Source organism: Gymnoscopelus microlampas (genome assembly GCF_963454915.1).
Source record: "Gymnoscopelus microlampas genome assembly, chromosome: 2".
NCBI lineage: Eukaryota > Metazoa > Chordata > Actinopteri > Myctophiformes > Myctophidae > Gymnoscopelus > Gymnoscopelus microlampas.
The window spans coordinates 40853145-40870869 of record NC_139939.1 but is presented as its reverse complement, the minus strand read 5'-3'; the positions used below and the strand labels follow the sequence as shown (position 1 = coordinate 40870869).

Below are 17725 nucleotides of genomic sequence, written 5' to 3'. Positions count from 1 at the left end.
CCATCCTAATCTGGGCAGAAGCATTCAGTCAGTGTGGTAAAGGTGGTAAAGGCGTGACCCCAAAAATCAAACAGTGGCCGTTGGTCGCCTTCGCCGGGCCGACCAAGCCCATACAATGTCTGACTATGCTAAACTAGCTCTGACCAAATCCCTGATTTTAAATACTAACCCTCGTAACCCTAAACTCAGCCTCTAACCCCTTAAAACAGCCACTTACAGACAAGCAATGGCATTAATGTATATATGAACATGCCTTCCCAAGCTCCCTGTGTTCTAGGGAGAGTGGATGTCTCTCTCTGTCATTCTGTTTCTGTCTCTCTCTCTCTTTTGTTCTCTCCCTCCATGTCATTCTGTCTCTCTCTGTCTCTTTCTCTCACTCTCTCTATGTCTCTCTCTCTGTCTGCCTCTCTGCTTCATATTGGCGAGCTCAGCAGCAGATAAAGTTATATCAGCTCCTCTGCAGCCTCTGAAGTGAATAATAAGGAGTGGTAATTTACAGTGTGCTGACTACCTCCACTAAAGAGAGATCTTAATCACCAGCTCTGCAGCTGAAATAGATATATACACACACGTAGACACGCAAGCACACGGGTGTGTGCGCGCACGCACGCACGCACGCACGCACGCACGCACGCACGCACGCACGCACACACACACACACACACACACACACACACACACACACACACACACACACACACACACACACACACACACACACACACACACACACACACACACACACACACACACACACACACACACACACACACACACACACACACACACACAGATTCTTATCCCCTGCTTGTATTGTGATTTGTTTGCTGCGTTTCCCAAAGGCAAGCAAACCGTTTGGATTTAAAAGGGAAAGTGTAGAGAGACAGGAAACTGAGAGCAGAGAGGAAGAATTACATGTTTTATACCACTGGTTCTCAACGTCGGCCCCAGGGACCACCATATGGTGTCCAAATGGACCCTTACGGGTATGTAACTCTGAGAGTGAACAAATGGAACCAAATGGACCTGTTAATGAAAACTGAGAATTTTACAGTGTAGATTGGGGTCAATTTGTACACTCTCACAGTTTAAGCATGCATCTGCTTGACCTTCTACCCAGTCAATGGTAAATGGCACAAATAGTAGAACAAGCATAACAATGACTTGCATTGTAATAAAACAAAGAGATACACAATGTCTAGCCCCCTTTTTTAAGCTCTGTGTATCAAAGGTCTTTGATTTATGATTTTGTTGTGCAATATGCTATACTAAAGTGGTCAATATCAATGTGCTCAACAGGCAGCACAAACATACATTAAAACAATTTAAGTCAGATAATTTAGTTAGTGAATGGCAAACTGATTAAAGAGGAGACTGTGTATTTAGGCCAGGTGCCTAAATGCAGAAACATTTTGACCTTATAGGTCCTCTTTTTTTTGCCTGTTGAAGACCTATAAAGGTCGAAACGCCATTAATACAAGCGTTTTGGGAGCTTTAAACTAGTGTGCAGTAGTTTTAACCTTCTATTTGAATGGTAAACTGACCCAGGAGTATAAGAGGGTCAACTCATGGTCGCGACATCCGCCCGGACGGCTGGCGTAGTGGTCCGGGCACCTAGGCTGCTAATGCTAAAGCCTGACAGCATGTCGAGGGTTCGAATCCCGATCCCGACAACCTTTGCTTCGTGTCACTCCCCATATCTCTCTCTCCCCATTTCCTGTCAGTCTACTGTATCTACCGTATCAATAAAAAGGCAGGAAAGATATTTATTTAGTTTTAATGTGACCAGTCGGACCAACGGGACGTCGGAATTATGGGATGTCGGAATAACAGCTTCACACATGGCTCACCTAGTGTCTTGTAGATATCTGAGATAATCAGCTTGTCTCCTGTGCACTGTCCAGCCTCTCCTATCATGGACATGTCAGTGATCTGAAGTTTCACCAGGAGGCCCTTGGGCACCCGGATCTTCCAGGAGCAACGCGGGTGAGCTGGGTACGCATTTGGAAATCCAAGAGACTGTATCACTCCCTTTCTCCCGTAGAGTGTTCCTGGACCACCGCAGCCAGAATCTGTCAAATGGGGACAGCGCATGTTTTGTATGTATTATGTTTTACTTACTGATGACTTGAGTACAATGGAACACAATGGAAACAAGGCCCCTGTGGCGTTTTGTGTTATTCTTTTATCATACCCTTTGACTGTACTACTGTATCAATCAATCAATCAATCAATCAATCAATCAATCAATCAATCAATGGGCACCTGTTCAGATCTGTCATTGTATAGTACCCTGATTGACAAGTTGACAACAGAGACATCTGGGACTATCACTAGTGGCTTTAACCAACACAGACTCCAGGGTTAATATGGTTAACTCAAAGAGACCAAACCGCAAGGTCTACGCAGAGACAACCACTTACATTCATTCTTATTTGGAGCCATCACCTTAGTGCTGTGCCTACTATAGACGGATTTCCGCGCGACGTCATCACAGAGCAGAATGCGCAATCTGCGCATGCCTGGGGGTCAGTGGGGGAAAGGCGCGTTCGAAAATACAGCCCTGAGCGGCAGTGAGCGCACTGGCCAATACAAACTAATAGGCGAGTGTGCTCCGGTGCGTAATTTCCAAACGCACCCATAGGCTTCCCCCCGCAGCTGCGCGGTCATATTCCTCTCATGTTTACTAACAGGAAACCTCCCTATATGCAAGGAGGAGAAACTGTGCAGGGAAGCATGGCCTTTATGTAAGCTGCTTCACAAGACCCTCGAGAACCAGCAGCTCATTGATCAAGTGATTAAGATGATTGGTTCAGAAAGTGCATGAAGGTTATGCGATTTACTGAACGACAGTAACAAACTGTGAGGGACGCCCTGTTGTAAAAAATGTCTATTTACTTTAGGCATGAGTCTACATCTCGGATTAAATCGCTGGAAGTCGGAAGTTATAAAAAAATGCTCAAGATGAATTAGACTCAAATATCGTCAAAATGTCTGTAGCTCTGGGCAGAGAGTTGATCAATTATATAGTGAGAGCTCACATTCAACTGCAATCAAGGACCCACGCACCACACACCCGGGCCACACACCCACACACCCACACACACACACACACACACACACACACACACACACACACAGTCAATACAATCCAATTGTGCAGTGGGCCATTTAATTAATTAAAATGTGCATACCAAGTATCTTCAGCCTTGTTTTACACTAGAAAGAATAAGACTGAATTATTAGACAAGAGAAGTAAATCTATACTAGATTTATAGTTCTTCATCACTGTTGTTTTCATTGTGTTGTGTGTAGCAGAGAAAGAAAGAGTAGAGAGAGAAAGAGAGAGAGAGAGAGAGAGAGAGAGAGAGAGAGAGAGAGAGAGAGAGAGAGAGAGAGAGAGAGAGAGAGAGAGAGAGAGAAACCAACCAACCAACCAAGCCAGATTCCTTGTGTCTTCGAGGAACATACTTGGCCAACACTTAATAACAATTTTGATTCTTAATTTCAATTCCGGTTCTGAAGAATTAGATCAGGAAAGTACAACCCCAGAAATAAAAAACATATACCTATTGCTATTGGTGTTGTTGTGGGTCTTGGTGTGGTCGTAGGCAGAGGTGTTGTGGGGACGATGAGAGGAGGAAGGCTGGTCTTAGGTGGCACTGAATCCTTTGGAGGTCAATGTGTTGTCGCTTTTGAAACGTAACACCATGGTGTTGCCAGAGGATTCCAGGGAGTTTGGGAGCTTACCACCACATGATTTGCCTGTAAAATATTAGCATTAAAACCTTTCTGATCTTAAAGCTGAAATCCATAAGATTGATGTCCTACCTGGGATTCAAATTCTAAGATGGAAAGTAGTTGTCCTGAATTGCTCAATAAGAGAAGGGAAACAATCTCCAACCACTGCAGTTGTGTTAGTTATATACCTTACAGATTGCTTAAAAGTATGTTTTATTCAACAAAGAAGTTATGGACTGCATCTTTAACAGATGACTGGCATTTGCACTCTGCACACTCTTGTCTCTTGACCCACATGGTCCCCCTGCTGTGACCTATCAAATCTGTAGCAAAACAATATATATATATATTATAGGCACAAAAAAAAAAGATTACAAGTTCACAGCAAGGACATTTTTGGTGTTTTTTGTATTCATGACAAATGGGCCTCATCGACCAATCATTCTTAAGAAATAATTTCTTTATTGACCCATGACACCGTGTTCATGAAGATTCTGACATTCACCAATGTGTTTTTACTTGGGATTTGCTCTTAGGTAAGAATCTGATTGACACACACTCAAGTGTGTCCACTTTTGAGTGCTGACATGCAAAAAGTATTGGTTCTTGCATTTTCTTCAGGTGTATAATAATAAGGATTTCAATTACAATATGTTTATCATTATAATAATTTTATAAATAATTGTTATCAATAGAGTACTCAATGGGCCCAAAAAAGTAAATCCAACCCTAACAGACCCGGGTGAGATGAAGCCCAGGTCTGTTACATATTTGTGAATGAAGCCCAATGCCTTCTATAGTATTTCAGCATGCTAACTTTCTAGGAAGAAAAGTAGTTTCCATTAGCTTTTAATCCCCATCGATGATGTAATCTGTAGACAGGTTCTCTGAACTACAACCCACCTCTGAGATGCACTGCCCACAACCTCTGAGATGCAGAGTGAGTAGATGGAAATGGTCCTATCTTATAATGAGCATTAGTGAGGACCAATTATAGAAGATGCTTTAACAGTGCACTGGACTGCACTGGGGGCGCAGCCGCAGAGACAGTAAAAGTTGGCCATGTAATTAACATACATAGCAATGGAAAAGGTAAGCAAAAGCACAATAGCACAAAAGCACGATATAAGCATAAATTCCGATTCTCAGCCACTGAAGTGAAACAATAAGAGGAGCAAAGAGTTATTATATTATTCATGATAACCAAGGTCTGTGAGCAGGTCGAGCTGAGTCAAGTGTTCAAAGTGATTAAAATTTCATATCTGTCCAAGTCCAGAATCTCTGGGTCTATTTGTGCAAGTTCTCATCCCAAATTTTTAATAGAGCTAATTTTTTATTCATGGGTCCACATAGTTGATATAGAGTTGATTTATTAATATATTCATATATATTTCATTCATCCACATAAATAGTTATTATATACAGTAGATGTAGCTTAAACAAAGCCCACAGCCAAACAGCCCCTGAACAGAATAATTCAAATTTATGTGAGGAACACAGAGCCTGTAAACATTTGACATATTAAAACTTTGTGCTTTATCAATACTGTATGTGTAACTTATTCTGTCATGCTAGCTTATGACTGGGGAGAGGATAAGCACTGGCAGAGGTACTGTCAGACATGCTAATGTAAAGTAGTAGGTTTAAAGCTACAATTTGTGACTTTGATGTCCTACCTGTGATTCGAACCCAGGTCCCCCGCGCAAGCACCAATGTCTACTGCTGAGCTAAGACAGAAAGCTTGTTTGAGCAGAGGCTATATTGTGCCTGGAGCTTCATGCAATACCCCTAGTCAACTAGTAGTGGTCCATACCCATCCACAGGATGTACATTACAAGAGAAGGTAGACAACTACAACCACAGCAGTTATGCTATAGTTATACTGTACTCTACCATACAGAATGGTCAAACTGGATCAATCAATTATTGTAATTGAGGCAGATTACTGATACATATGCATATATAAACAAAATATATCTTAACAATTCAGATCCGAGTCCTACCCATGGTTTCCGAGCCGGCTTGAGTCTATCAAAGACCTCTTTGATAGTCTCCAGAAGCCTCAGGGACCAGATCAAAGGAGGTGAACGCCAGTCGAACCCACTCCCCCTCCGGTACTGTGATCCGCCACTTGTCAAGCACACACAAGAACATGAATAGATCCATTTGTTAAACACAGAGTAAGTGAACTGAGGAATGTCGATATCTAGACTAGCCATTATTTTACTTTGTAAACCTAAATCCTAAACACTCTTGAGAACATCCACTGGTGGTGTCAATAAGATACCAATAATAACTAGAAAATACTGTTCCTGAAGAAACAGTATGAGCTCGCTATATGTTGGTATAGAATCATTAGATAATTACATCTTAGCATTCAACAGATTGATGTATAGTATATATCTATATAGTCTAATAATTGTGGGCGTAATGGGTTTATGAATATTTGTTACCATTTTCATGATTTCATCTGACACCACTTAATATAAATAATAAATAAAACATACATATTGAGGATACCATCAGTGTGCTCGCCCACAATGATAGAACTTTACTTTATCACTTTTCAGTTTACAGTGAATTCCAGTGAATATATTACAATACAACAATATCAATCCAATAAAGTTTAATCTCTCATACCAGCACAAATCAAATAAGCTTTTTTATTTTCCTTCCTTAGTGAATTTCAAACCACAATGGTGGTTAGCCAAACAGCAAACAGTGCTTGCTTGGCTGCAACCTATGGAGTCGATTTAGCAGAGCACAACCTGAAGATGGCTGCAGTTACTTGAAATCTATTTATCAATATTATGCAATCTCGTCCTTTGTTCCTGTGTCTCACTAGCCTTTCTGTCTCTGATGGGGTTGCAGAGTGCCGCATGAGCTGCAGTTTGACATAACTCATAAATAATCTTCTCATTTTTTTCCCTGTAATCTTTGGACAGAAGCCCAGTCGCCGAGCCAAGGCAGAGACAACACAGGGGGAGAGGGGATAACTGCACAGCCAAATAACAACAGAAGTCTTCAGGTTCAAACTGAGCAAAGGATCCCTGATGAGAAATTATTAAATCAACATTGAATACTTTATACCTGTTCCTGAATGGTCAAGGTCAATATCAGCTATCAGTCCCACAAAGAAAAACACTTGTTGATGTTTCAACAGATACATTACATTACAGTCATTTAGCAGATGCTTTTATCCAAAGCGACTTACAATAAGTGCATTCAACATAGCTAGGGAACGAAAACTACTAATCACCAGAAGTCTTAAGTGCATTTTCTGCAAAAACAAGGAACCAAGAGTATACCTAGCGCTAAGGTAAAAGTGCAATATATCAGCTACCTAGGCTATTTCCTTAAACAGATGAGACAAAATAGCAAAATCGAATCGAATCGAATGAGCAGGAGCTACAACAAATAAGTGTATCGACTAAACAAGATCCAATAAAACAATACAACAATAAAACAAGCGTTTGTACAACAAGTAGGCCAGGGTATCCAGGGTCAGCAGATCCCCGCGGTCACCTTCCAGAGAACCACCCGCCCCGGCTATTTCTGGAAACGAGGCGATGAAGGGCACCTCAGATCCACAGACATCTCAAGGATACCCACTCCCCTCCTTTACTTTCTCCCTCTTTCACTCTCTGCCTTCCTTTCCTACTCACTCCCCCCATCCACCCTTCCTTTCCTATTCCATTCCATCCCATCCACCCTTCCTTTCCTACTCCCTCCCATCCACCCTTTCTCCTCTTCCCAGCCACCCTCCTCCCTCTCTCTATCCATATCCATCTCCCCATCATTCTATTGCCCTCCCGCTCTCTCTGACTCCCTCCCTCCATGATCCCATTCCCTCTTTCCCCACCCACCCTCACTCCATCCTCCCTTCCCTCCATTTCCTCCATTTATCAATTCAACCCGACACGCATCGTAACGACACTGCTCATTTTCTAGGTTAGAGAATGAGCATAGAGAACAAGAAATCTGACATTTCTTCAGGGGTAATTTCTTCAGGTAATTTCTGTTGCAATACCCTGGCTATTATACTACTTGGGTGTTTGATTGGGTATTTATTATATTATATATTATCTGTTTAACAGTGAAACCAAATGCCTTTTCTTCATATTTCTTCGTAGTCTGGGTGCACAGGATTGGGACTGAGAATCAATTAACCATTTGAACCCATATACTTCGTTGACTGGTGTCCCCCAGGGGTCCAGGTTTGCTCCTTTTTCCCCTCTACACCAAATCTCTTTGCCAAAAATAGACGATCTACAAGCTCACAACATGTCGCACATCAACACGTTGGGAGGTTGTAGATCTGCTATATTACACGAATATTTGCCCCAGAATAGGGATGCTAGGGTTCATGTGGTTAACCACCTGGTATAACAGGAAACTGGATCCTCAGCATATAGCAGCATTGAGAACAAGTCAAGTGTACTAATCTACTCTGATTTTTTTCCCCTTTTTTTCCACTTAAAATGTCTTACCTGCTGTGCCTTCGGAAGAGACAGATTTGTGATGGGCCTTGAATCCTTTGTCTGTCTTTCTGTCATTGGTGTCAAAGTAAACCGTTACACAGTTTCCCAGGGACACCACCGGTTTATCATAGCCACAGTATTTTCCTATGCAGAAGTGTTTTAAGAGAAAATACAAGCATATATCAGTCAAAGGTATAAACTCTAGGAAGCTTGAAAGCTTATTACCATTAGGGTCCTTACGAGATGATACAAAACACAATAGTATAAACAGTAACATATAAGTAAATTAGCATGGACAAGTAACAAGTCTGAATGATGTTCCAATTAAGGCATATAGTTATGAATATGTCCTGGTATCATTCAGCCAGCTTTAGTTCGAGGTTTTAAAATTGGCCTTTGAGACCATGGACCTAGGGTATAGGAAGCCCATTCCACATGACAGCTGATCATATCCATATATGGGCATGCCCATGCATGGATTTGCCACCTGTTTCGCCACCTCAGCTCCAGCGTTCTTTGCGTAAATGTGTTTTAAGAGGATATTTAAAATGAGTTACTTCTCAGGGAAGACATTCCAGGGTCAAGGAGTTCACCCTTTGTCTTTAATCTACAGTAGGCTTTAGAATAGTCAGAACCTCTAAACCTCTGTAAAGTCTGAGACATCCAGCTCTTAAAGTGCTTTGGACACTGATTAAGGGTGGTAAAAATAGGCTTTGTGCATAATAGTCTAAGGGTGATACCCTTTTCCAGTTCAGTTTTCCAGAGATGTATTTGAAAGGTGTGGCAGCATTTTATCACAAACTAGAGTTTCGGGGGGCTATGCCCCCCGAAACCCCAGCCGCGCACGGGGCCCAGCGTGGGCGCGTGTATATTGGGGTACCCAAATCGCCGGAGTAAAACTGTGGAAAAGTAAAAAAAAAAAAAAAAAAAATTAGAAGAAATTATATTTTCTATGTTGCAGGGGGTCCGCGGACCCCCTGCTGGTCCACGGACCTGTAGAGTGTCGGGACGCGCGGGGACCCCCGTGGAAGATGACGGACCCCTTCGGTGGTATTTTTTTTTTCATGAAGGTGGTTGCTTGTTTCTGGCGCTTGTTTTTAGAAAACCTGGCATAAACCTGGCATCCCGACTAACATCACTGACGTATCCTTGGTATTTGCATAATGATGACATCACTGTCGAGTCCTTTGGTGTCATGAACCTAGACTGGTTTGTTTACCAGATTTACCAGGACAACGTGCTGTACTGTGGCCGTCGCTGTTTGTTTTTGTGTTTGGGATGTCCATGGCACGTGAAGGACGGACATATTGTGATCGAGACATGAGTGAAGTGAAAGTAATGGCCTGGGTGGAACAAAGGAGGTACGTAAGAAGGGGGGGGGGGGGTTGAAGCAAAGGAGCTGCTTGTGTGTTGTTGTGGAGGAGATGGGCAGAGTTCAATGGCGGCCGCTCGTGTTGTTTCGGATCAAGCCGTCGCCGTTCGGTGTCGGTGGTGTGCACGGTAAACGGTACGAAAGTGTTGCACCTTCCGTTTTGTCCGTAATGTCTTGAGTGTAATAAATTCTGTTGCGACGTGGAAACTGTGAAGTGAGCAATGATAGGTGCCCTACGCCACCCGTAAATTGTGAAAGTCGGCCGTGGCTACTGTGTTGGCGACATGTGCTGTGTCGCCGTTGTGTTTACTCGATTACAGAGCTGTGGCGTCAGCGGCGCGCGGAAGTAACTTGCCGTTTATATAATTAGATTTAAACACACATGAAAGTGTCATACATGCAGTGAAGGCTTAACGGAAGGGCTTTAGGTACTAAAGCACAGGGCATCAACCTTGGGGGGGGGGGCACCAAACGACAGGTAGAAGGTGAAAGAACACTCAACTATGGCGAAAAGCGCCAACATTTAGAAGCAGCGGCTGCTGAAGGAGTGCTAAAACGGTGAAACGCGCCAGCAAAGTGTACATTTTCCACGCAGCAAGTAAACGCCAGTTTAGTAGCATAGTCGACAGTATGCATCACTGGTACCCCTGGAGACCCAAACAGTGTTTGAAACGGTTTTCCACGTTGTCCTGGAGCGAGCCTAGCCTTTATTAATCCTCCTCTAGCAGATTTCCTAGGAAATGCCATTATTCCGCTCAATTCCACTGTTTAAAATCTAAATCTGAAGCAACAGTCTTCTATAAATACATAAATACATATTATCCACGTTATTTTAAAGTGTATACCCTATGCATGTATATAAAACCTTACTTTTAAAGTGCCAACCTCTTCACAGAGAATATTCAGAGTTCTGTTCTTGATCAACTGCGCAAGAGCGACAAGGATGACATTTATAGATAAAAGTCCCTTCAATGGAAATCTGCGAGTGCATGGAAGAATATGTTGAGTGTCAAACAATTTCAAATGAATGTCGCGCATGGCACATGCACAAAGCAAGTTCATTGGTTGGTCTCAGCGCCACGCTTCTATTCTCAACCAATCACATACGCAGTTCAATAACAGAGCGTCCCATTTAAGCAGGGAAGTTTGCATTGCTCATTACTTGATTGCTGTTTGCTGCTGCTTAGAACTAAAAACTAAAAGCCTGGAGATTGAGGCTAGCTGCTGCTTTACTGCAGTCTGCTGCTACTGCTTCTCAGATCACTCACTCTTTACCACCCCACCTACCATCTGTTGTTTTGGATCTACTTTTATGTTCTATGGAGATCCTGAGGGACAGCTGTATCAGGCTCCTTTAGAGTCTACTTCAGAGTAAAAGCAGATCCGTTCATTGCCAAAACAAAAAACAATACTGCTCATAAATTGATTTAATAAAACACTGTTTGGGTCTCCAGGAGTCCAGGGTGTATATCAAAAGCTGCACTAAGATCTAGTAGGACTCAAATAGAGAAGGAGCCTGCATTAGCATTTAACAACATATCATTATTGACTTGAGAGCTATTATAGTGCTACTGTACATGGCTTCTGGTATTACTGTAATTTATCCAATATATTTATATTATATCAACAGTTGTTGATACAGACATCTGAAAGAGCAATTTCCAAGTTCCAGACAGTGTGTGGGTCCTTTTCTTTGATGTCTTTATCAGAGATCCCCTTCTGATACAGACATCAGTTGGATCAACACTTGGCAAGAGAAGCTCAAAAAGATTTCAGAAGCTACTTTTAACTCTGCAGTCTCTGTGTGTGTGTGTGTGTGTGTGTGTGTGTGTGTGTGTGTGTGTGTGTGTGTGTGTGTGTGTGTGTGTGTGTGTGTGTGTGTGTGTGTGTGTGTGTGTGCGCGCGCGCGCGCGCGAGTGCATGTGCATTTGAACTAGAACAGTGCTAGTGGACCGGGCCTGCTGTGAGAGTGTGTGGATGGATGAGCCGGATGTGTGTGTGCGTGCATGTGTGCTTCTGCGTTTGTGTGTCTGAGAGAGAGAGAGAGAGAGAGAGAGAGAGAGAGAGAGAGAGAGAGAGAGAGAGAGAGAGAGAGAGAGAGAGAGAGAGAGAGAGAGAGAGAGAGAGAGAGAGAGAGAGAGAGAGAGAGAGAGAGAGAGAGAATTGAATAAAAGAGTGTCTCATCTCTCTCTCTCTAGAGACTGAGGTGTGAAGGTAGGTGAGCAGTCTGGCAAGCTCACGTTCACATACTCCACAACCTATTGCTGTGTTTTCACCACTGACGTGTTGCTTGGGTGTTGTCCTGTCTGTCTGTCCGTCCATCTACAGTATATACGGTTATCTATCAACGCAAATGTGCAGCCTTTCCTTTTAACTCTCTCTACCTGGCACCAGGGTCCTTCTTTCCTCAGCTTGTCATAATATTCTGCTAAACAAACAACATTACCTGAGCCAACAGGATATGAGTCACAGAGCCAACTGAATATGTTTGGATAGTTACAAAAGATATACAGTGATTAAGAATGATCCATCTTTTAGGATTACACTATTTGGTATGAAACAGATTAATGATATTAATTGTAGCCTGGTGTGCCCAGGTTGGAGTGAGATGCTCTCTAAAGGAAGAACAAAACCAATGTTTCATTTCACAATGGAAACTAGTTCAACCTGGCGTCACTATTCATATGGGCTTGTCATTATAGGCGAATTTCAAGATTTTATTTTTTAAATCTTCAAAAAAACTAAATTATAGAAAAAATAGCAGCTCTACAACTACAAGCATCCTACTATCAAAGTAGTATAAAGGACTTTAAGTGGTTAAGGAGGTGCCTTTAACAGAAGTTTGCCTTAATTCCCAGCGTATCTTTTATTGTGATGAAGTCTGCTGTGCAGAGCTTGGTGTCCTCCAAAGGGAACTCTGCACATGTGTTTTCTGTCCTTGAAAAGAATGAATAATGAGAGCAATTGCTGACATGTGTGAAAAGGCTAAGAGTATGATTGTGTGGGTGTATGGAGTTTGTATGTGCATGTGTGTTTATATGTGTGTATGTGCATATGTACATGCATTTGTGTGTGTGTGTGTGTGTGTATGTGTGTGTATGTGTGTGTGTGTGTGTGTGTGTGTGTGTGTGTGTGTGTGTGTGTGTGTGTGTGTGTGTGTGTGTGTGTGTGTGTGTGTGTGTGTGTGTGTGTGTGTGTGTGTGTGTGTGTGTGTGTGTGTGTGTGTGTCCAACAAGCAGCAAAAGGCAAACAGAGACAAGAGAGTGAAACCGACTGAGTGAGATGTGTTTGGATAGAGAGAGATACTGTAGATATCTGAGGAGACAGGGGAGGGTGTGAGAAAAACAGAGGGAGAGAGAGAGAGAGAGAGAGAGAGAAAGAGAAAGAGAGAGTGCATGAGAGTGGGAGAGAAAGTGAGAGAAGATACCCAGTCAATGTGTCAGGAAGGCAGAAAGGCAAGACGTGCTGGCAAGAGGAAAGAAAACAAGGTATTTGTGTTGTCCTGTGGGGGGCTGTGGGGAAGGAAGCCATCTGTCAGCTGAACTGCTACTGCATTCAGCCAAGCTGTCCTCCATGCTTAACCTGACAGAAGAAAGGCTTGGCCTTTGGTTGGCGCACTATAGATACACACTGGAGCGCCCCACTGCACAGGAACACACACACACTATAAAAGACTGTGTCTGCAACAGGGATGAGGATGCTGGTTTGTGTTCATTAATGGAAGGCCCATACAGTATATTGAAATTGTTCCATTACACATTCTTTAGATCAGGGCTTTCCAAACTTTTAGTTTTGTGTCTTCCTGGGAGGCAAACTTACAAAAATATATTATGAATTTATGACACATTATGACACTTAATGACACATTATGACTCAAACATAGACGATCTTCAAGCTCACACTAGCGTCACAAGACGACATGTTGCGAGCTTGTAGATCTGCTGTTTTCATTATTTTTGAACAATTACGTGTCACAATCCATAAAAACAGGTCGCAACCCTGTGATTGGGAAACACTGCTCTAGATCTAGATCTATGGTTGGCTATACAGTACTAGTAAGCATTGGCTGCATTCTGTTTTTGCGTGAGTGAAACATTTTGTTCATGAAGAAAAAACAAGAAATGTATATGTCTCCTGATCCACTTTAACCCCGGTGTCCCTATTTTTAAGATTAGACGTTTTTTTTTCAATTATATTCAAGATTTCTTTGAAATAGCATTACGATGAGATGAGGGCTTAAGTGGTTAAACTAAACATTCCCAGTGTCACCGCATCTGTGATTCTTTGTGTCCATCCCTGTGCCACACCAGCCATATGTGCCGGCTCACGTGTTTTCCCCTGTGCAACAGCACTCATTAACAGCTGAACTGTACACCACATCCTGACGACACCATTGACCTTGCAGTGCATAGCTGTTGCATTACTTACACCCATAAATCTTGTCTGTAGGTGTTGTTTACACCTACTGGTGCAATATCGTGCAAGATATAATGTGAATTTCAGTGTATTATTCAGCTAAACATTCTGTAAAGTTTCTGTAGTGAGTAAATGTTCTGCTCACATTGTTTTGATTCTTTAAATATAGCACTACACCTGCCCATCGGGCGGAAATGGACCAGGAGGTAGAACAGGTGTCAGAAGGGTCCCGGTTCAATTCCCACTCCTCCTGGTATCCTGTCAAAGTGTCCAAGACACTGGAACCCCTTATTACTGCTCCTGCATGTTTGCCCCCACCATGGGAATGGCAAATGTGTGGAGGCAACACAATATTAAAATGCAGTCCAATGCATACCATATCAGGGCATAGACAGGCCATTACAACAAGTAAGACGCGCGAACGCGGGAAGCGAACGCAAAACAAAAAAATAATAATGAAAAAAAAAGCTTTTTAAAAAAGTAACCAATAGAAAAATGAAAAAAAATACCAATAAATTCTGCGTTAAAAGGAGCATCTTAGAAAAATACAAATTCCCCAAAACAATTTTTTGAATGTTTTTGAACAATTCAACAAAATGTTTGAAGTGCCTGTTTCACCCACTTCCGGGGGGCGGAGCTTAAATCCGAGGCCGAAGTATTTGTTCGTAAACCCCCACTTAGGGGGGGTAGAAAAAGTTTGGGAGCGATTCGGGCACTTTTCATTTAACATGGGGTTTCAATGGGGAGTTTTTAGGAGCCTTCTCCGGAGCGTGGCTTCCGGGGGAAGGGGCGGGCTTAAACGCAACCATGACAGGTGTGTTCAGTTTTCAAAGACCTTTCATTTGATGTATGGTACGTCTATATTGGACATTTACTTGGCTGCACACAGGCAGTGCACACATACTGCACACAGAGAGACAGAGACACTCACAAGCCCAGCACGGTTTCATAGTACGGTGGTTCTCAACCTGGGGGTCGCGACCCCCAGGGGGATCGCCACGGTTTCATAGTACAGTGGTTCTCAACCTGGGGGTCGCGACCCCCAGGGGGATCGCCAAATAATTTGGGGGGGGGTCACCAGATTTTTTGGTGAATTTGAAAAAAAAAAAAAAAAAACATTTTTTTTTTTTTTTTTTTTACAAAATATTTTTTTATGTTATCATTACTTCATGTTTTATCAGTTAATTTACTCAATTTACCCACTTTTTGCAAAAATGTTTTGATAATAAACAATTATCAAATAACCTATTATAATTAAATAACCTTCGCGCACGCGAACGGGACCGCTCGCACGCGCGAACGGGACCGCACGCGTGCACGTGGGGGTTCGCGGGAAATAATATCATTATTTTGGGGGTCGCGGCCTGAAAAGGTTGAGAACCCCTGTCATAGTAAGCTCCACTTGCGCGGAGGCACACCTTCGGCGCGCCTCCTTCCGCTGCGTTCGCAACAAAAGCTACTACAATATAAAATAAGATTTCATATTTATTATTAACATCTAGATGTATTTTCTTCTTATTTCTTTGACCACATTTTTTGTGTGGACACAGAGAGCAACCTACCAAGTCAAATTCCTTGCATGTGTGAACATACTTGGCAAATTAAATAATGGCAATAGACCAATTATTTGTTTACTAACATTGAGACTGGACGCACAGGTGATTGTTTCACGCAATCAATTCCCAACATGTTCTTTCGGGGTGCGCTGGTTTCAGCACACCCCAACCCCCTCTTGTGTGTTGGCTAGTGAGGCGCATCCTAGCGAGACCTGATAGAATGGGTTTCATTGCACGCATACTGGTTCTTATCAGTGTGACGTCGTCTGTTAAGGGGTCTATACGGTAACGAAGACCGACTCTTGAGTGTGTGCTGCTGGTTTCCAGTCCAGCCATCGCCTCACTGACAGGTGTGAAATTAGTTTTAGTGGAATCACCTGCTGCAGTGTTTAGGCAGAGCGAAAGCAATGGATACACTTGGCACGTACATGATTCCACTTGGCACTCGATTTGTATTGTAGATCAGAGGACCCCAGTCAAGTGAGGGCTGAGTAGGTGCTACAGTAGGTTTTCAATCCAATCCACTATTTATTTCTTCCTTTCCCTGCATGAAGGTGTCATAATTAGTCAAACCACCTCATCTCATGTTGTTGGGTTGGAACAAAACCTTATCATTCAGTAACTTTGCACACCTGTAGATATGTGTGTCGGAGAAGACCATAGACCAACCATCATAACGACTACTTCTATAATCTCAGTCGTGCTTCAACCTTTATTTATTCAGTGTATGAGAAGCTCAGTTAAATGCTCATTTATAGCAATACCCATGCTTTCACACTTACTCACAATCGCACCCTGCAGCTGCTAGTTGCCACTGAGCAGCCACACTGGAGCAATGTTTTCGGTTGATGATTCACTCTACCTTGTCAGGCTCCACAGTGATGTGCCACACGCAGCTCTTGCCGTTGTTATAGCTGTTGGGGTAGTTCAAGCTGGTGAAGGTTCCAGACTCTCCAGACAGTTCCTGTGGATTGCCACAACCCGAGTCCACCAGGCCACCTGGAACGCAGCCATAGTTTATTTCAGTGATTACCAATCTGTGAGGATATTGCAAGTGGGCCCCCAAAAATAATTGGCAAAACACTAAAATGTTATTGATGATATAACATTAATACATAAAAAAAATATTAAATAAAATGTCATGGTATTTTGTCTTTAAAAGCTTGAACCTTGATACTACGTTCCATTGATCCAAGCCAGAACACAATTGATTGATTGATCATTAAAATAAACATGGTCTTCCTAAAACTGCACTTAGCCCACCCATCTGACGACTTGTGCGTAAGCTGTAAGTGGCCATGGAATATAATTTGAATGTACTTTTTGCTGGAAATAGCTCATTGTGAGCTTATTCAGCTATTTTCGATGCCTGGCACACTGTACAACAAAGCATAAATCAGGCTTAACCCTGTCATCATTACCACTCTGTTAATGTCACATTATCACATTACTCTTCACTTCTTGAATATCAATGTGTGCATACTGTAGCTACAGTATGTAGGTGCTAACAAAGTCACTAACAAACCTACAGTACACTTCCACACAAACATCCTTGTGTATCTGCACAAGCTCCACACGATTAATTTGTTCTCCTTTCTGTGCTGGTTTAATTATATATATTACATTATTACTTAAAAATGTATAGGCTATATACAATCCTCCAATTAATAAAGAGCAAGTATAAACTGACCTGAACAAAATCAAACACTTGTTCCGCTGTAGAAAATATTCCTTCCAGTATGATCTTTAAGGTGAGGTATATGTGTCATTTTTGAGACAGGACGATTATTTGAATGCAACTGTAATATACTGCCTTCATTTGACTCTTGACATGAGAACACATTTGTTTTGCTACTGTTAAGTGTAAATTGTGCGTTTGCACGCAGTCCAATTTGGTATTATATTTGGTAAAATGGTATTAATTATGCTCCAACTAACAACTTGTCGCATTGCGACTTGTTAACCTAGGCATGCCAACAGCATGGCCTTGAGGCTCACAATGAGATGCAGCCGAGTGAGCCACTATAGGCAAGCGAATGCCTGTGTCGAGCATCTGGTGGCCTTGCATGTTGACAAACGTGCCATCCGAGTTGGCAAGCCATGGGGGGCGGTATAGTTTATCACCCCTTTTGAAATTGCACATACTGTAGGCTACTTTG

At 42.4% G+C, this 17725-nt stretch overlaps 1 pseudogene across 1 annotated transcript in view; it reads right to left on the bottom strand.

Annotated features, from left to right (window-relative positions):
- The window catches only part of LOC311055221, a 32110-nt pseudogene extending 14476 nt beyond the window's left edge, over positions 1-17634 (bottom strand). Inside the window, exons 1-6 of the transcript in view lie at positions 17565-17634; positions 16429-16565; positions 8448-8457; positions 8232-8366; positions 1851-1991; positions 538-548 (exon numbers count right to left, since the gene is read on the bottom strand). The product of the transcript in view is annotated as an uncharacterized misc_RNA (transcript). The remainder of the gene's footprint in view (positions 1-537; positions 549-1850; positions 1992-8231; positions 8367-8447; positions 8458-16428; positions 16566-17564) is intronic.
- Positions 17635-17725: the final 91 nt, after the last annotated feature.